Genomic DNA, 19732 nt, shown 5'->3' with positions numbered 1-19732 from the left:
CCAGAAATGGAGGGCAAGTCTGTGTGAACTTTTTTTGCTTGGTCAAAAGTGGGTGAGTACCCTTCTATTCTGGACCTTTGAGGTATGAAGACACACACTTTTGATCCCAGTCTTCACAGGGGGAAGGCACACAAGGCACACTTTTAATCGGGGCCATAAATTCTGCTGGCAGCCTATATAAGGACATTGAAGAAGGAAGTTTTTGCTCTTTGCATCCTTGCTCTCACCTTGCTAGAAAGTACATTCCTTCATGGCATTAGAGTTCACTTCTTCAGGACTCCAGCATCTACTGAAGACCAGGTGAGACATTCAGCCTTGTGAATTGAGAGACCTCTGAATTCTTGAGTTTTCCATCATAGCTGGCCATTGCTAGATTAGTTGGACCACAGTCTGTAAGTGATTCTAATAAATCCCCCCCATTCTCTCTCTCCATGGATGAGGGGATTCATTCTGCTACTCTAGAGAACACTGACTAACATAGCAGCTGACCTTGAGACTATTGGCTGGCTGTTAACTGTGGCTGGCATTCCCTTGATCCACTGTGCAGGTGCCTTGCCGATGGCTAATTAAACTAAGCTCTCTTTGTTCTCACACTTATATAATCAACTTGTACTTTGACCAGAGCAGAAAGCTAACTGTATCTCAGCTCAGTCTCACCTATAACCCTAACATTTGGGAGATAGAGAAAGGAGGATGAGAGTTTAAGGCCAGCCTCAATTACATAAAGAGTTCAAGGTTAATCTAGGTTACATAAACTTCTGTTTCCAGGAAACCCCAACAATCTCAGGAAGATAAAGAAAAACATGAGAAAGAGTAAGAAGGAAGGAGAGGAACCAGGAGGAGGAACTCAGGATGATCATTCCTTTTGAGTTTGTCTATGAGGGTGTTTCAAGCATAGCGGGGAAGACTTAGTTTGAATGTGAGAGAGCACCAACCTTGGCTAGAGGCCAACAGGACAGAAAAGGCGAGATGTGTAAACTTCTTTCTGATTCTTTCTCATTGAACAAGGTGGCGTTTTCTCCTGCTTCTGTGATTGTATGAACCACTTTTCTAATGTGTGTGTGTGTGTGTGTGTGTGTGTGTACTAATTCTGATTCTTGGAAGAACCCAGATATGTGAATAAGATGCAGTTTTCCAAGATATAATTGCTTCAGTTTATTCCTAACTTTTATTTATTTATTTATTTACTTAAATCAGGGTGTCGTTGTCTCATGGTGTAGCACTGTCTGTCTTAGAACTCACTATTTGGACCCAGCTGTCCTTAAAGTCACAGAGATCTACCTGCCCCTACCTCCCAAGTGCTAGGATTAAAGGTATGCACCACCAAGCCTGGTTCTTAACAACTCTTAAGTCTAACATTCTTTATATCCTATGTCTTACCTAACAATAAGTAGGAGAGAGTTGCTCAGAGGCAAGTAGTCTGCTGCCATCCTAATTTCTCTGACTTGTGAGGACCTGAAGGAAGCAGCAGGTTGTTTTGTGTGGCACTGCCAAGTACAGGAAAAATGAGTACAGTTACTTTAGTACAGTGCTGGACAATTTTGATTGGTTCTTATGGGGGCATGGAAGCTATCTTGTGCATAAAGGATGTTTAACACCACCCTCTAGACAGTAGTCAAAACCAACTTCCTAATAAAAGGAACACACACACACACACACACACACACGGGCTGGGGTGGGGAGGCAACTTTAAGACATCACTTAATTCCTCTGCAATGCTGCAAAATTGCCCCAGATTGAGAACCACTGGATTAGGGAACTTGTTTTCTATTATTGGATATCAAGTTATATCCCATGATTTAGTGGCTTTGAACTATAACAAAGCCATTCCATTACATTCATTGTTCTGTGGGTCAGGCATGTGAAAGACTTAACTGAATGGTTTTTGTTTCATATTTCTGTAAGGCCGTGCTCAAGATGACATTCTCTGAAACCTTGGAGTCACTGGAGTGGTTGGTAATTGGTAGGGGTCCCTGGGTCTCTCTTGGTCGCAGGCAAGATAGCATAGTTTCTTACAATGTGGTCCTTCATAGGAAGCTTAAGCATGTTCTTGCCACTTGGCAGCTGTTAATGATTTCAGAGGATGGAGGCATGGATTTATAATGTCTTTTTATGATCCAACGTCAGAAGTAACAATTCAGCTTTGTTACATACGTTGGAACCAAGTTGCGCACTGTGGGCCCTCTTAGAAGTGCATTAGGTTCTGGTTTGTGAGGAAAGAACTATCTACAAATTTGTGAACACAGTTTTTAAGACCACTACTGATAGAGAAAAGTTTTTAGGCAAATAGAATGGAGACTACTATGAACTATTCTAAAACAAATGCTAACTGATTGTTTAGTGAAAAGATAAATTGTTAAGCAACTAGAAAACAGACAAATTATATGCTGTTAAGATGAAATGAATGCACAAAGTCAAAATGAAACAAAATGGCAAAGATAAAAGTTTCACCTACATCAATATTTACATTATATGAAGAAACAGTGAATAGTTCTGTTAGAAAGTAGATAATTATGGATCAATAATAAGTACATATTTGCTCACAAGGAATATACCATGATCACCTGGGCACAGTAATCTCAAACAGTGATGTGTGGAACTTGGTAATATTCAGCAGCAGTAGTTTTTAGACTAGCCTATGTGTTAGATGTCTGTAAGTATTGTACCTGTAGCAAATCACTTATTTTTTACTATGTCATGTAGTTATCACTATACCAGTTTTCTAGCTTAGGTATAATCAGATCAAGTAACTCATAGCTTGTGCTGGCACCTGGGCTGGCTCATGTATTAGGCAACAGAGGTGCAATGCTTGTGGCTCATAATACTTTCAGAGCCCACAGAAGCAGCTTAATTCCTATGAAGAGTGATATAAAAAATGTAAATATCAAATATAATATTTTAAAGTATAATGTCAACACATTTTTTTTCATGGATCAATGCAGTCCTAAAATACAGTTTACAGTGGGCTTTGCTTGATTTTTAAATGAAAGGAGAGACCTCATAGGTAGTTTCTAAGGTCATGAAAGTGAGACTGTGTCTGCAGTGGCCAAGCTGTGCTTTGATCCCAGCAATGTGTCTCCTAAGCCTACATTCTCTCTGCACGGCAACTTGTTAATGTGTTTCAGAGGGGCTAAAGTTAATGCACACTCTGTGATTACCTTGGCAGATTTAGCATGAGACAATAAACAAGGACATGGGAAATGATTGATGAAAAGATACAAAGAACAGTGTTCACTAGAAACTAAGAAAATATTCAACAATAACACATATTTGATGTTAGGCATCAACTTAGGGCATAGGAGAACCTAGGAACTTCTTTTAGGGCCTTAGGGAAAGTCTGAACCACTGGAGGAGTGAGAGAATGAGACAGAGAAGGCAGAAGGAGAAATCTGTACAAGCTCTGGAGAAAGGCAGTCCCCTGTGAAGAACATTTTGAAGCAGCTAGTACATTTATTTACAGAGATCTTACAGGGGGGAAAAAAAGGATCCAGGAAATGTAAAGGCAACACAGTTTAAACACACAGGCCAAGTGGGCACATTCAGTAATCTCCTAGCACTACAAATAGCATATGAGCTTGAAGGTGCTCTGAAAAGCACATTGTCATTAAACCTGTGGACAGGTTATTACTGTGCCCAATGACTTTAAACATTAGAGTGACATGATGCTTGGTGTCTGCTGGAAACTTGACAGAATCTGGAATCACCTGGGAGATGGCCTATTGACATTGCCTTCAAAGCATTATCTTGCTTCTGGTAACTGAGAATTGTGGGCAGGGCCATTCCATGGGCTATATGCAACAAAGGCATGATGAGCGCGCCTCTCCCTCTCTTTCCTCACTTCTGGTTTATTGTGACCAGCTGCTTCAAGCTCCGGTCACTAGATATGATGAGCCAGCGTAAACTCCATTTCCCTTGTTGTTTTGGTCCAGTCATTTATCACAGCAAGAGGCACAGATTGAAGATAAAGTAAAATTGCCATGTACATTTTTGAGAGATTTTTGTGCATCACAGGCATATGCCTCTAACTTATATGTAAAGTTAGGGGCTAGTAACTAATGTACCAGATTGGAAAGGAATGAACATTTGTTCATTCAAGTGGTATTTACTGAGTCCTACAAATACTCATGGAGCCTGTGTGTTCTTCTTGGTATACTACTTTTTTTTTCACAAGTTGCAACAACAACGGAGTGAATCAGAAAGGTGGTTTAATGTTAACAAGATATTTAGAACAGAAATGTCACAAGGTGATTATGCTGAGAACTTGTTACCTATGGAGTAGTGAAGTTAAAGGCGTCACAGGCAACAGTGGAGAAGTCATCTTTGGAGAGAAGCCAGGATTCGTGAACTTTTCTGACAAGAGAACTAGTCGGCTCTGGGGTGGGTTTAAATTAATTTGTGAGGTCTAGCTGAGGTGTTTGGCTAAATGTACTATTTATGCGGGAAGAACTTTTGTTCTTTCTCTGAAGTAGAATGGCGGGCCATATGGTGAGTAATGTGGTCATTACATTGCAGTGTGACCTTTCTCGCAATGTAAATTACCAACAGCCCTTTGTAAACCAGTTGACTCATTGTGTCATAGAGTCAAGAGACAGCTACCTTTCAGAATTACTGTGTCCATTAACTGTACGAAAAGGGATATATGCACTTGCTCAATCAGTAGTAGCTTTGTCACTGGGCCACTGCGGTGCCAAGAGAAGGGGACAATTTCATTACCAACACAATGTGACTACCATTACTAATGGACCCTAAATCAAATATTAAAGCGAAGTCAAGGGGTTTTCCTTCGCAGCCTACTTTGGCTGCGAAAGCACGGACATGCCTGGAGGGTCTTCCCTGAGGTTATGCAGGAAGCTCTGCAGCTGACTGAACAGACCAGGTAGCGGTTGTTCACAAGTCACCACCGGCTTCCCGGCGGCTGCCCCGCCCCCTTTCCGGCTCTGGTTCCACCCCCTCTCCCCTATTGGTTGGCGTGCCTCTCCGCCGGACCGCCTGGAAGACCCGGAGGAGCGGAGTCGCCCCGAGGCGGGCTGGGCGCGCGCTCGCTGCGCATGCTCGAGGGCAGCTGGATTCCCGGTCTGGACCGGAGGCTCAGAGCGGCCCCGGCGGGGAGGCGCGCCCGTGCGCGGCAGCGGCGTCGCGAGCACGCTGCGCGCTCCCGAGGAAGGGAGGTGTAGGCCGGGGTGGGTGGGGGGAGGGCCGGGTGTCGGCGCGCTTGGCGTGCGGGATCCGAGTGGCTGCGGGCGGCCTGAGCTGCCCGGCCGACGCCTGCTGCGAGATGGCGATCTTGGGCGCGGAGGGCTGAGGAGGCGCCGCCGCGGTGGCTGCGGGCCCCGGGAGCCGCAGCTTTGCGCGGGTAAGTACAGCGGGGCTCTGGAGGGCGGCCGGGCCGGAGTTCGCTGGGGTGGGGTCGCCGGGCTTGCCCCGAGCTGGCCCTGGCACCGGCCTGTGCGGGTGACACCGGAGCCCGGCGAAGTGGCTCGGTGACTGCAGTGCTCAGCCTCCTGACCGGCGGCTTGCTGGCGTCCCAGCTTCCCCGCCTCAGAACTGCTGCCCTGACTTTCACCCGGATCCCACCGGCGCGAGCCGGGACGCCAGCCTCAGAACGTCCTTTTCTGACACGTTTTGAGCATTCAGCTTTTTTTTTTTTTTTTTTTTTTTTTTCACTGACTCCGCACCTCCTCTCACCAACAATCTCAATCTCCACCTTTGGTGACCTGGTAGGTTCAAGTGACCTTGCAAAATTTTCTAATCCTCATCTCGTGATTTGGGCCCTTTTCCTTTAAATCTTCTTTTAAAATTTAGTATTGTTAGGATTTGGTACTTTGCCCGTCGCCTTTAGCCTTTACAGTCCTTAAATGATCAGTTTGTGGCTTAGGGCTGTATGGCTCTCTACTCATCGGTTTGGAGTTGTAAGTTCCTTTGCTCAAAGCGATTCCTCTTCATTATTACCAAAAAGAAGGTGTATCTATTATGCTTTTGAAATATTTTACTCTTCCACCATAAAATATTTCACAAATGTCTGTTTTTTCCCTGTTAATGTTTCATCTTTTTGTGTGCATAACATTGAATTTCTACTCTTAAAATGCCGCTACTTAGAGTTATGGGAAAAAAATGCCAGAGTTATCTTCCCACTCCCCATTTGGTGTTTTTTCCCCCTGATGAAATACCCTGTTCACAGTTGTCTGTAGGTTTCTGTAAGAGTTTTTGCTTATGTATAAATCCACTTAACATGTCTCACCAAGTCTGTATGTAACTGCTAGTAAAACTCTCCTTTTAAAAAAGACATTCTTTCATTTTTCTGACTTCCTTGAGCCATAAAACTATGTACTTAAGCTGACTGAAAATTACCATTTTTTAAATAACTAGTTAACATTTTAGATAATGTCCAAGTGTTGGAGCTGTTGAAATTGAGATGCTTGAGAAATGTGACTTAGCTCTTTGAGACATAGATTATTAACATTTCCAAATAATTCTTCACGTAAAATGTAGAGCTGCTTTTAAGACACTGTACTTTTGAAACCCAGGGCATGGCTGATCAGGTCTCTTGCCTTCAAAGAGATGGTAATCTCTTGAGTTGGCTGAAATTTCTGTTACATCCTTGCACAATTATTAAGCATCAACTGCACGACAGTGAGGTATTTGGAGGTATGTGTAGATCAAATGGTTAGCAGCTTCTGTCTTTGCAGGCTATGGAGGAGGTATGTGTGTTGGGTTATATACCGATGCTCCTTTTATGTCCCTGTGAATAAATGGCAGGATCTCACTACAAAGCCCAGTCTGGCCTTGAACTTGCCATCTTCCTGCCTCTGAGGTCATAGGTCTATGCCACCATGCCCAGAATACCTTTGTGTGTGTGTGTGTGTATGTTTCATAAATATATAAAATTCTTTCAAGTCGAGTTCAGAGAGGGTACTTCTCACATGAGTTAAGGGGTTTTGTATTTTGAGGACGCTGGACTGAAGGGTGATGTTGGTGGCATGAAGGATGACAAGAAGTCAACAGGGAACGGTAGTTCATGTAGGGGACTCTAAGAGGGTTTTGTCGGAGTCTGCAGGATTTCGGATATAGGGTAAGAAAACTTGAAATAAAATCCAAGACCAGTAACAAGGTGATTTTTCTTTCTTTAGTTTTGTTTTGGAACAGGTCTTGCTATGTAGATGTGACTGTTCTGGAACTTGCTTGCCCTGTGGATAAGGCTAGCCTTGAACTCAGAGATCTACCTACCTCCCTCTGCCTTCCCAGCCTTAGAATTAAAGGGTTCGCTACCACTCTTGGCCCAAGAGTTATTATTAAATTCAGATGAATTTCAGGTTACTAGACAGTGTGGGGCCCACAGGTGACTGTTGAGTTTAGAAACAATTTTACACTTTAGAAAAATTAATCTAGTGGCATTGTGTAGTATGAATTGAGGTAGGAGGAACCTGGAAATTCATAAATTACCCCAGAATTTCCATCATTACAGATAGCAGGGGTCTGACCAAGTGGAAAGGACAGGAAAGCAGGATAGAATTTGGCAATCAAGTTAAAGTTAAAATAATTGGCAAGATGACTCAGTGGGTAAAGGTGTTTGCTGCCAATCCTGGTGACCTACGCTAGAACATAAAACCCCCGTGGTAGAAAAGTAATCTCCCCTCCAAAGTTGTTGTCCTCTGACCCTTATACTTGCACAGTGACACAAACACATCCTCTTCCCTTCACAAATTATTTTTTTTTAGAAGTCGGGGTCTTACTGTGCTGCTGTGGCAGTTTTGGAACTCACTGTGTATACCAGGCTGGCCTCGAACTCACAGAGATCCACCTGCCTCTGCCTTCTGAGTGCTGGGATTTAGGCATGTACCACTATGCCCAGCTGAAATAATTGGTTTTTAAAAAGTTAAAATAATGATTCTGACCCATGTCCATCGGGAAAGTGATGGTAGCATAGAAGTGTTATCTTTAGCAGTCCTGTATAATGTTCATAGGCTTTGGGGGATTACTAAAGAAACTAAAGAAATCTATTAATAGGTCATGTGCAATCATGCTTTGTGGATGTGATTTTAGGGGAGTCCATTAATTACCTGAAGCTCTCACATGAAACCCATAGGCTGTCTGCTGTGCCCGGGACAGCTTTTAGAATTACTGGAAAGTTAATAACCCTCACTGTCGAAGTACCTAGAGACAGTAACCCACTGTATTGTGCCTCACGCTTCTCAGAGAATTTTATCCATTATATTGCGTTTAATTTGTTGTTATATCACGGAACAAAGTTGCCCATGAGTTTAGCTCATCTGTTACAAGGCTCCTTGCACGTGGTCATATAGAATCTGGTGGTTTTCGTTTTTCTATGGAGAGAAGAGCACAACTGATTTGCTGTTGATTGGATACAGTTAATGTCTTTTAAGTTAAGAATTAGTGGTTCCAGGAGACTCCTTCCAGTTAAGGTTTTGTGGCTCCTGGCACTTAGGTCTTCATTGGAACCTCTGCACTCATCTTTCCTTTTGTGTATTTGAGAAGTAGCGAAGCTGAGGGGTGCTATGGGTGGGTGGAGGTCAGATAGCAGTATCAGGTCAGACATGTTAATTATTACTGTCTGTGTGGCTCCAGGTTGGGGATCAGGGAAGAGATGGCAGAGGCACCACCAGTGGGGAAAGAAACCTGAAGGGCACCTTAGACTTTTCTGGTCCTCTCTGCTTTAGGAATGCCTGTCCTTCACACAGGAGGCAGCATGTGACGGAAGGAGTCAAATGAGCATTCGTTTTCAGTCAGTTTCCTAGGAAGGATTAAGTAGCTAATTCTCACTAGGGTAGTTAAGGCATAGTTTGGTTAGTAAAGGGTTGACTTCTCTGCACTCATATAAGCTTGTTTCTTTGGGAGAAGGGATGTCCCCCTGTTATTTGGTTTCTTTTCTAATAATAGAAACTTTGACTTCATAATTATTGGAAGGACTAAAATCGGACTTTTTGTTTTGTTTTGTTTTTTTGGTTTTGTTTTTTGTTTTTTTTTTTTTTTGAGACAGGGTCTCACTCTGCAACCCTGGCTGGCCTAGACCTCCCTGTGTGGACCTTGTACTCACAGAAATCTACTTTGCCTCTCAGGAAGTGGGACCAATGACCTGTGTTGGCCCACCTGGCAGAATTGTTTTACTTTTTATATAAAAGTATAATGTAATTATAATGAGCAGTGGAAAGCCCAGGAAACTACCCATTATAAACGGTGTCCAAGGAGCTGGTCAGCAACACATGTGGAAGAATGCCTGGCAGGAACACATGTGGATTTTCCTCAATTTGCTGGCAGTGAGGTGAATAGCTCATGGCATGACCATAATCTTTTTCATTCTTTTTATGATAGCTTTTCTGCTTTATCCTATGATTCCTGTGACATTTGAGAATTAGGTTCGAAGAGAGAAACCTTCATCTTCTAATCTAGTAGTTCACTGACACCTTAAAGGTAAAGGGTCCTGTATGACTAGTTAGCAGCCCAATTTAGAATTAGAACTAAAACGTACATTTTTTGTTCTTAATTCATTATCTATTTTTTACCCAACTTGTGATCATGCACCTACAGTGGGACTTTGAAGTTATAAGATGTATGAGGACTACCTGTATGAAGTAGTTGCTGCCTTCTTTGTGTTGACATGGTAACTTCATTTGATGTGGCTGTTGGTTGGTAATTTGTATATTTATAAATGTTTTATCACCAAATAGTTAATCTCTAGTCAAGGATAAAGCAAACATACAAAGATGGATATCCTCCCTTGAAGAAACATTGGTAAAATGTTTGTCAATTTACTTTAGAAAATGTGTTGATTTTTATTTCTGGTTTTGAAGATTAAGTTTGATTATCTTATATATGAAAGCATAGTCTTAGAAAAGTTATATTTTTCATTTTATTTTGTGCATGGGGAGACATGTAAGTCAGAATCTTATTCCAAAGTGATTTTTTGATATTTTATAATGTTTACCATTGTATACTCAACTTTAGATATTACCCCTTCCATGTTTAAAGGCACTTAGTTCACTTGGAATTCATATTTAAACATCTTTGGTATATGGGGTTTTAAAGTAATATGTCAGACAATTTCTAAGCTACCGTGAAGAACAGCATATGTGGGTTTAGCCTTGACATTTCTTAAGTGAGGCATACACTGTGTGGTACTGTATGTCAGGCATTGTGCTAGCTTCTGGGACACAGTTTTGAGACAATATACCTGAAACCTATTCTCTAGAACTTAGAGCTCAATAGAGTCACTAGCATCAGGAAATACACAGACTTTATCTGCTGATGTTGGGAAAGTAAAATGAATGTCCCTTCTTTTCCTGGGGTATTTGGGCACGTCATGCAGATGTACAAGGAACCCAGTCATGTGGTTTCAGCTTTCTATTGCTCTGTAACAATCCACCCTAACAACAAGTGACTGAAAACCGCTGTCTTATTTGCTTTCAGGTTGTCCTTCCTGGGGTCTTTCTGGCTTTGTACCTCATTGCCAGTTGACATTTCAGCTGGGTCTGTGAACACTCCTCTCCTCTCTTTGTAGTTCTTTATCTCCATGTGGCCTTTGCAGCAGGGCTGTGAGCTTTACCTTGTAGTTTAGAACTCTGAAGAGTACAAGTGCTGAAGGAAGCAGGCCTTCTTCAGGAGGACATGTTCCTGGGACTGGCAGAGAATCAGTTCTGTCTTGTTCTGGTGAAATCACAGTTTTGGCCCAGGATGGGACAGGGAGCACTTGGATCCATTTGGGGCTACCTTGTAATGGATGATGACAGGGTTTACATAAGAACGGCATCAGTTATGTAAAGACTAGAAGCTGAAGCTTGGAAGGGCTGCTTACTCCCTTCCACAATCAAAACTTTGAGCTGGACCTGGCAGAGAGAGAGTTGAGTCTAAAGTGCGAATGACAGTACCTTTGGCTTACTGCACAAGTCGAATGGAGCAGTTGGTTCTGTTGTTGGTTAGAAATGTAAAAGATGTGTGCTAATCTAGAATCACACCTTTGGGTGTGTCTGACCTTGTTCTAGAAAGGCTTAACTGTAGAGTGAAGACTTTGAATGTGTGCAGCACATCTCAGGGTCTGGAGTTGGGGACTGACTGAAAAGGACAAAGGGAGCTAGGCTCTTCGTCTCCTGACTTCCCGTGCAGTGTGACCAGCTGGTGCATGCTCCTGCTGTCCTGATCTCTGCTGTGAAGGGGTACCCCAAACTGACACTTCTCTCCCTACATTGCTTTTCTCAGGTATTTTTTCCTGAGAAAAGTAACTAATAGAGGTTGCAATGTAGCACAGTCTGTGTGAACATTGTATAGCATACATGAGGACTGGGCTTCATAGAAGCAGGATGCTCTACAGTTAGATCTGACATGCTAGGGTAGCATGGAGGACTGACTAAATCTTTTTGAGAATATTGGGGTTTAAGAAAGAATGTACCCCATGACTCCACATGGATTCAGTTTGATTAACCAGTTTCATGTGTTGGTTGGACATTACCCCATGCTTACTCTCTAGTGATCTATGGTGAGCAGAGACCTATCCTGTCACACCTTGTGATTAAATGTGAGACTCAAAGAAGCAGAGTTGCTTGACCATTCTTGAGCCATGTGCACCTCACAGATTTTTTTTTTTTAAATATCTTGAAATAGTTGGGGCTGAAGAGATGGCTCAATGGTTAAGAGCACTGACTGCTCTTCCGGAGGTCCTGAGTTCAGTTTCCAGCAACCACATGGTGGCTCACAACCATCTGTAATGGGATCTGATGCCCTCTTCTGGTGTGTCTGTAAACATCTAATATATATATATACATATATATATATATGTATATATATATATGTATATATTCTTTTTTAAAAAGTGTGACTATTTGAGGGATGCCTTTATAGTGGAGAAAATACTCTATAAGAATCCTAGAGTCTCTGGAGGCTCCTGAAGGAGTAGATCCCTTTCTTCCCCATACAAGTGAGTAATCAGTAGCTGGCCGGGTTTTTCTCATTATTTCAATCCTCCAGGCACTTTGTCTCAGTTTCCTAGTATCTTTCTGCATTGTTCAGATTAGCTACTAAGTAATGGCATGATTGACTGAGATGAAGGTTTAGTTTTTATTACTTTGTATTTTTGTAGATTAGTGAGGTAATGCATTTCAACAATCATCCTCAAAATCCAGTCCCTACAGCCTACAGCAAATAAACTTGCATGTTTCTGGAAAAAAAAAGTATGTTGAAGGAGTTTGGTGATTGAGTGTGCTGAGAAATACGATTGAGGCTGGAGTCAGTAGAGATGGGTGGTGTTTCTTGGCATTCTTCCTGCCCCTTAATTACTTGGATAGTTAAAAACTGTCCCAGCACTAACAGAAGTGCAGGTATTGTAGCTTTGTTTAACTAAAGAAAACAGGTTCTTTGGATAGCTGTTTGGTACGCTTATAATTATTAATGTGGGTGGAAGCAAATAGTTGAGTCCTGACTTGAAGCAGGATACCTTGGCCATAAATCCGTCCTAACTTGCCAATATGCACTGCTCTTTGTATGTGCTAAGTCAGGGTGGGTGAATTAGGGAAGTGAGCCTTCTTTTTGTAAGATTTTCTTTTCTGTAGATGTAGACAAGTATGCCAAACATGGTGATGTACTCCGAGGCCAAGGCAGGAGGATTTCCAGTTTGAGGCCAGCGTGTGATATGTAGATGTATATATTGCCATATACATATCAAGAAAAAAAAAAAAAGACAAGCAAACAACAAATCAGCCACAAAGACAGGGGCAAAGTGGATTGCTCCCTTCTCGCAGTCTTTAAAAGCCTAGGGCCACGACTTGTTAACGTCATCATTAGGTTAATGCAGTATGGACTAGTTGGTCAAGATGTAGTCTCTGTGTAACAGTCAGGGGATGTTTCCTAAGCATTTAAATTAGTCCTGTCTCCCAGGGTCTAGGATATTGTCTTGAGAAGGTTGGTTGGGCGCCTTAACTGTTGACAGAGACTGACTCTCTAATTTGGGACCCTAATGTGACTGTTTTTCTAGGTAAGATGTTCCTTTCTACCCATGGAAAAAGTCAAAATAAAAAGAGCTTACATCTGAGCCTTCCGGTTGTTTTAAAAGGCTTCAGATAGTTGTCAAAGACATGATACAAACACACTACAGAAAGCTAACATGCGGGGCTTATAGCCCTAAGCAGGCAAGTAAAATGGTCCTGGCTTCCACGTTGAAAACATCATTCTACCAAAGAATTCCTTTGACTGAAGATATTTCTTCTTCTTTCTTCTAAATGTAATCTTGAAAGAGTTAAATTAGATATTATAATGATTTGTTAGATAGTCTTACTGCCTTTTACTTAGCTTAGACAAGGCAACTCAGAAATAGATACATTGATTGAAGTGTGTCAAAATTGAAATTTGTGCTTTTGGATAGAAAGTAGGTTAACTGTGGGCGTGGTATGTCTTTTGGGAAAAAGCCATTGCTTAGCATAAGGACATTAACTTGGGAAGAAAATCATGAAAAAGGGTTTAAGTTTCAAGGCAATGAAAATGGAAAACTTCAAACTCTTTTTTACTCTCTGGTGATGACTGCGTGCTTCTCTGTCACTTAAATGTTCTTTAGTTCTGTGACCAACAGAATTCAATCAGATTTAAAAACAATTCTGTTTGTTTGCTTTTGGAGTGAGGTTCTCACTATGTAGTTCTGGCTGTCATGGAATTCACTGTAGACCAGGCTGGCCTCAAACTCAGAGACCTGCCTGCCTTTCCTTTGCTAGCATTGAGAATAAAGGTATGCACTACGACACCTGGTAGACTTGAAAAAAAAATTAAAAATTTATCTACCTTTTTGTGTGAATGGGTGTTTTGCTTTCATGAATGTGTGTATACCATGTGTGCCTGGTGTCCACAGAAACCAGAAGAGAATGTCAGATCCCCTGGAACTGAGGTACAGAGGACTGTGAGCTACCATGTGGGTGCTAGGAACTGAACCTGGGTCCTCTGTAAGGGCAGCCAGTACTCTTACTACTGAACCATATCTCCAGCTCCAGTCAGATCTTATATTGTAACAACAGACTTTTACAGTGGGGGCAGTTCCTGGAAAAACCAAAGGTATGGTTGAGGTTACTGAAAATACCCATCGTGGTGGAAAACAAATGGAGCCCTGCTGCCTTGTAAGCTGAAGTGAGGAGCCCATTGTTACTGTGTTTCACTGAGGAAAAGGAGATGACAATAGACCGTTTCTTTTTGTCCTGTGACGTGTGAAATATGCAGAATGCATGGTACACATTATATTTGGAAATTTATTTTTCTGGGTTGAAAAATTTGGTAACTTGACATTTTACAATTTCTTTGTAATCTAGATTTTTATTTAAAGTGTGACCTAATAAAAGCCCAGACCTTATAGAAAGGACTACAAATCGTGATTTGAGTCCTGGTACTCATTTTACTCGTGACAGTGCATCTGTAAACCTGACTTAGGGAGTTTTATCTAACTGTGTCTGTTAGCTGTTCATATGAAAGTGAGAATAATAGCATCCGATTTATAGAAATATATGCTGACTTAAGCCTGACATTTAGCACGCACTGAATGTTTGTACTATATTTTCATTCACTGATTCAATCTGTTTCATCATTTAGTTTCAGAAGATAAGCTGGTAGACCATTCCTTAGGTGAGAGCTTAGCTGTGCAGCAAGGAGACATTGACTTAGATCCCAAGCACCCTATAGAAAGGCCTGCCCACTGGTCCGCGTCTCTAACCCCCAGTGTTAGGTGTGTGGGGTGGGCGTGGTGGAAGCAGAAGGACTCTGCAGCTCTATGTCTACCTGCCTAGTTGGAAACAGCAAAGAGACTAAGGCAGAGGCACTATAGAGAGTGACAACCAATGCCCTCTGGCCAAGGGTGTACACATAGACATACATGCACATGCTACACACTCATATGTATGCACTCCCCCTCCCCACAGCATGCAAGCAATTGATCAAGCAGGTGCATTCTGTTTATGTAAAATTGCAGTGAAGGTCTGAGGCAGCACCTGAGCCTCAGCAAACTGGGAAGCATGACTAGGCAGTGACAAGCAGCAGCCAGACTTTACTACTGAATACGTTCTGACAAGCAAGGAAGAGGGACTGTCAGTTCTTATGACGTATGCATAATGCATTGTATTTTTGCTATATTTGAAGCTTAGTAAAGATTACATTATTTCCAGGAACATATTTTTAACTTCTTAATTGGTTATATAATTGTCTAATTTTCTCGAAGGCTGAAGATTATTTAGTGAGAAGTTATATATTACTGTGTGTTTAAAAACTCTCAAGGAGAGTATTTATAATTAATAGATAATTTGCCTGTCTGTTATTTGACTAGCTCTTACTTACCTAAGATTGCTTTGTTTGTATTTTGTTGTTTGTTTTCAAACAGGGTTTGCTCTATAGTCCAGGCTAGCCTTGATCTCACTTCTTCTACCTCCTAGGCATTTCCTGTATTCTTGATTCCAGCAAGAGTTTCTTCTTCTTCTTCCACTTAACTAGGGTTGGTGTTAGCAGTGTTTTGCCTTTTCCCTTGTTTGCCTTTGGTAACCTCATTTTTCAGATAAAACAAACTGAGGTTAAATATATACAAATAGGAGAGCAGAGGTTGGACTCAGGTATGTCTGAATTGAAAACTATTCTCTGTGTTAGCTTCCCACAACATGCTTTTTCTGAAACTAAGAAAATGTCACTTGGGAATTCAAGGTTAGGCTGTGAGTTTTGTGGTAAGTTGTGATCATGGCTGTGCAAATTGTGGTAAATTAGAATTTGTAACACATTTAGAAATAATCGAATAGTTTTGGTGTTGATAGCTGAGGTTCCTTTGCACAGTGGGAGAGTACTAACCTAGTCAGCACGGGTGGGCTTGGTGGCTGTATCTGTTTGCCTACCTATAAGCTCCTTTTCAGCTCCAAGTGCTCATGACCATGCATTTTGCTGCTTCATGATGCAGCAAATGCAGTCAGCCCTCCGTATTTATAGGTCCTGAACTTACAGTGTCAAGCAACCTTGCATTGAAAATATTTGAGAAAAAGTTCTTAGTGTATTGAACATATTCATGATCCTCCCTGATCACTTATTTCCAGAACAATGCATATAACAAGTATTTTACATAGGATTTCCATGGTATTTTATAGGAAATCTACAAGTGACTAGAGTGTATGGTAGGATGTGTGTAATTATATACAGATATTGTCCCATTGCATTTAGTGGACACCACATCTGTGGGTGTACGTATTTCCCCACCAGTGCCCAAGGATGATGGTATTTAGACTGTAATTCAGTCTCAGAGTTTGAACTAAAGTTTTGATGTGTTAAGTCTTGAATAGCATTTTTTAAAAAATTGATACCATGTAGCATTTGAGTGGGAAATCTAATTTCTACATGTACTATAAGGCAAGAAATAAATTACCAAAGGTGCTTTTGCTTTAAAGTTAGTTTTTAACCATTCTGAAAACAAAATTGCATATTATAAGATATTGAGAAATAACACATTAGGGAAAGTACCTAGCTTCCAGCGCGGAACACCATCCAGGTGCAATCTCTCGTTGGTATAACTGAAACTTATCATCAGGGTTTTTAAGACAAAAAAAAGGGGGGGGGATTTGAGCTGGGCATGGGTGTGCTTGCTCACACTCGTGACCCCAATACTCTGGAGGATGAAGTAGGAGGAAGATTGCTGAGTTTGGGGCCAGCTCGAGCTTGAGACCCTGTCAAAAACAAACAAACAAACAAAAAACAAAACAAAACAAAAGAAAGAAGGAAAAAATAGGAATCACTTCTTTAATTAAGTATAGGAGAAATTGTTAGGCATATTTAGTAAAAATATGCTGAATTGACCATTTTTATGGTGATGCTAAGGTAGCGTTGGTCGGCGGAGGAAGTCAGCATAGGTATAGCCACCAGCTCTGGGTTTTTATTAGTCAATGGTTTTAAAAACACTCCTTTGGGCTAAAAGCTGTAGGGTTGCTGCTAAGTTTCAGTACATTTTTCTTACTGACTAGTGTTTTCTAGTAAACAAAGCATGCATACTTTTTATGTCCTTTCTTAGAAAGGACCTAAACTGTTTTGAGTTGGTTAAAAAAAAAAAAAAAAAGTAACTGTTTATGGTGCAATATCACCATCTTGTGGTGTTCTAGAATATTGTTTTCAGAGTTTTCAAACTGAGCATAAATTAAATATTCAGTGCCTTGATGCCAAGGATTCCACCAGACCTCTTTATTTGGCAACTTTTGTAAATGGAGCTGTGAAGTAAAAAATTAAAAGTGTGATTGAGGAAAATAATGGGATAAAATGAAAGAGCTATGAGTTAAATTGGTACAGTAATGGGTGGTTTACTAATATTCCTTGTTTTATGAGATAAGTCACATTTTCAGTGAAGTAATTTTAAGCTTAAAAAACTCTGTGTTCTGTCATCCATTTCTTATTTAAGTACCCCGTCTCAGCTATTTAATCAGGATTTTAAATTTATTTTAATGTAAAATAGTACTTTCTAAACTGATGACTCTTAGAGGAGGTTTTTTGGGGATTAGTTTGTATACTGTATAAAAAATTATGATAATAATTTTAATGTCTCATTTTGCCCAGGTTGAACTTGAACTCCTGGGCTCAAGTGATTCTTTTAACTAAATTGGGGCAACTAGGGGAGGGTGGCACACCTGCACATGGCCATTCTGATGATGGGATTGAAGAAAGGAAAAAGACAAAAAAACAACAAAAACCAAACCAAAACAACAATAGCAACAACAACAACAGCAACAACAACACTACAATACAAAAGTCATCTAAAGGACAGCCAGAAATGTAGTCCAGGGGTAGAGTGCATGCAAGTAAAAGCGCAATGGTACTGCTGCTAATATCCCTAGACAACGAAGACTCAGAGGTGCATCCCTGAGAAGAAGAGTGGGCAGGTTCTAAGGGAGAGAGACAGATTCTGCTGGGCTGTGGGCAGAGAAGGGCCCATCAGATTAGGATGAGGGTCATTTGTGCAAAAAGGTTGTGAGCTGGCAAGCCACTAGTTGGTGAGGTATTGGTGTGGCTCTGAAGGCCTTACAGCGACAAGGGGACACACCATGGACATGAGAGCCTGGGGTGGGAACAACAGGGGGTCTGAACATTAGGAAGCTTGTGTAGAATCGGGATCTTTAGGAGTAAAGCGAGGACTTAGAGTTTCTTAAAATGTTTCTGGGAGCTAAGAGAGAGGTTGGGTGTTTCTTTTCTCCCTGTCTCTCTTATGTAGTCCCTGTGATGTGATCTTGTCCCCCGCTTTATTCTGTATAACTGATCTGGTTTTCTTTCTACAGTTTTAAGAGTCAGGTAAGTAGGAAACTGCCTTGTCGCAGAATTCTGTTAGTTTACACCATGAGAAGAGCTAAGAGCAGATAGACTCATTACACTGGGCACGAAGACTATTGACTGTCCCCGTTTCCACACAACTGAGAAGTTTCTAAGGATGGAAGACTAAAGTGTGGACGGATGGTCCTGTGCTAGCCAAGTTACCTTCCTGCCATCTTGATTATAAAGTTATTAAAATACCTAGCACTATCTTTTTAGAAATTATCTTTCTATGTAGAAGTTAACATTCTTGCTTTAAGTTCAATCATGTTCTATAGTTTACATTTTTGAGAATTAATTTGATTTAATTATTTTTTCAAAGATTTCATGCATCATAATGCCATATATACATTGCAAAAGCACATAATTCTTACATGGCAAATATAGCTTAATAAAGCTGAGAGGAAGATGAAAAATGTCTTTATCCTTATAGTGTTTAGAAAAAACGGTGAGCTATGAGCTCATTCGTGCAAGTGAGCAAGACAGCATGCTGGGGTCTAGTGAAGTAAATAGAAACAGACTGAAGAAGTGTACATCCTAAAAAAGAATGTGAAATTCCAACTTGTAGAACCAGCGTGGTAAATGTAATATAATAATACAAATACAAAATTGCATGCCATGGAGCAGTGGTTCATTTGAGCAGGACTTTCCCACCCAACATTACCTAGCATTGTCTCAGTTCTGTGATGGACAGTCACACTGTCACATCTGAAACCCGGAAGAAGCCATGCTCTTTACAACTGACTAAACTGTGGCAAATGCGAGTCTCAAACTACAAACTGCTGCTTCACCTGCATTCTTTTTTTTTTTTCTTAGTTCTTTAATTATTTTTTTATAGTCCAGTCTTTATTCTGCCCCACCTCTGACTGTTCCACATCTGTGCTGGCTGGTTTTGTGTGTCAACTTGACACAGGCTAAGGGTCCCCTCACCTCCTGCCTCCCCAGGTTGCCTGTTTCCATTCTTCCTGCTGGTCGTCACACACCAATACCTAATCACGTTCCCCTTTCCCCCTTCCTGTCCCCCTTCCCACTCAGATCCCTCCCTCCCTCCCTCTGCCCCCTGTAATTGCTTTCTTCTCCCTCCTAGGTGGGATTGAGGTGTCCTCACTTGGGCTCTTCAGCATGTTAACCTTCTTAAGTTCTGTGGATTGTATTCTGGGTATTCTGCACTTTTTTTTTTTTTTTTTTTGGCTAATATCCACTTATTAGTGAGTATATACCATGCATGTCCTTTGGGTCTAAGTTACTTCACTCAGGATAATATTTTCTAGTTCCATCCATTTGCCAGCAAAACTCATGATGTCCTTGTTCTTAATAGCAGAGTAGTATTCCATTGTATGAATTAACCACATTTTCTGTATCCATTCTTCTTCTGTTGAAGTTGGGTTGTTTCCAGCTTCTGTCTATCACAAATAAGGCCATTATGAACGTAGTGGAAGAT

General features: G+C 41.2%; 1 protein-coding gene across 5 annotated transcripts in view; it reads left to right on the top strand.

Moving 5' to 3' along the window:
* Wwp1 (WW domain containing E3 ubiquitin protein ligase 1) overlaps positions 1-19732 on the top strand; it is a 100898-nt gene that overhangs the window by 2368 nt on the left and 78798 nt on the right. For 2 of the 5 annotated variants that reach the window (XM_029475936.1, XM_021160469.1), the window contains exon 1: positions 5188-5353. The exons of 1 other annotated variant lie outside the window; for it this stretch is intronic. The gene's annotated coding sequence lies outside the window, so the exon portion shown is untranslated. Of the gene's footprint in view, positions 1-5187; positions 5354-5696; positions 5718-19732 lie in introns of those variants that run through there. 2 more of the 5 variants (XM_021160472.1, XM_021160470.2) reach the window with 2 other exon arrangements.

The sequence above is a fragment of the Mus caroli genome, chromosome 4, assembly GCF_900094665.2.
Source record: "Mus caroli chromosome 4, CAROLI_EIJ_v1.1, whole genome shotgun sequence".
Lineage (NCBI taxonomy): Eukaryota > Metazoa > Chordata > Mammalia > Rodentia > Muridae > Mus > Mus caroli.
The sequence above is the reverse complement of the archived record's forward strand: the minus strand, read 5'-3'. Positions and strand labels throughout refer to the sequence as shown.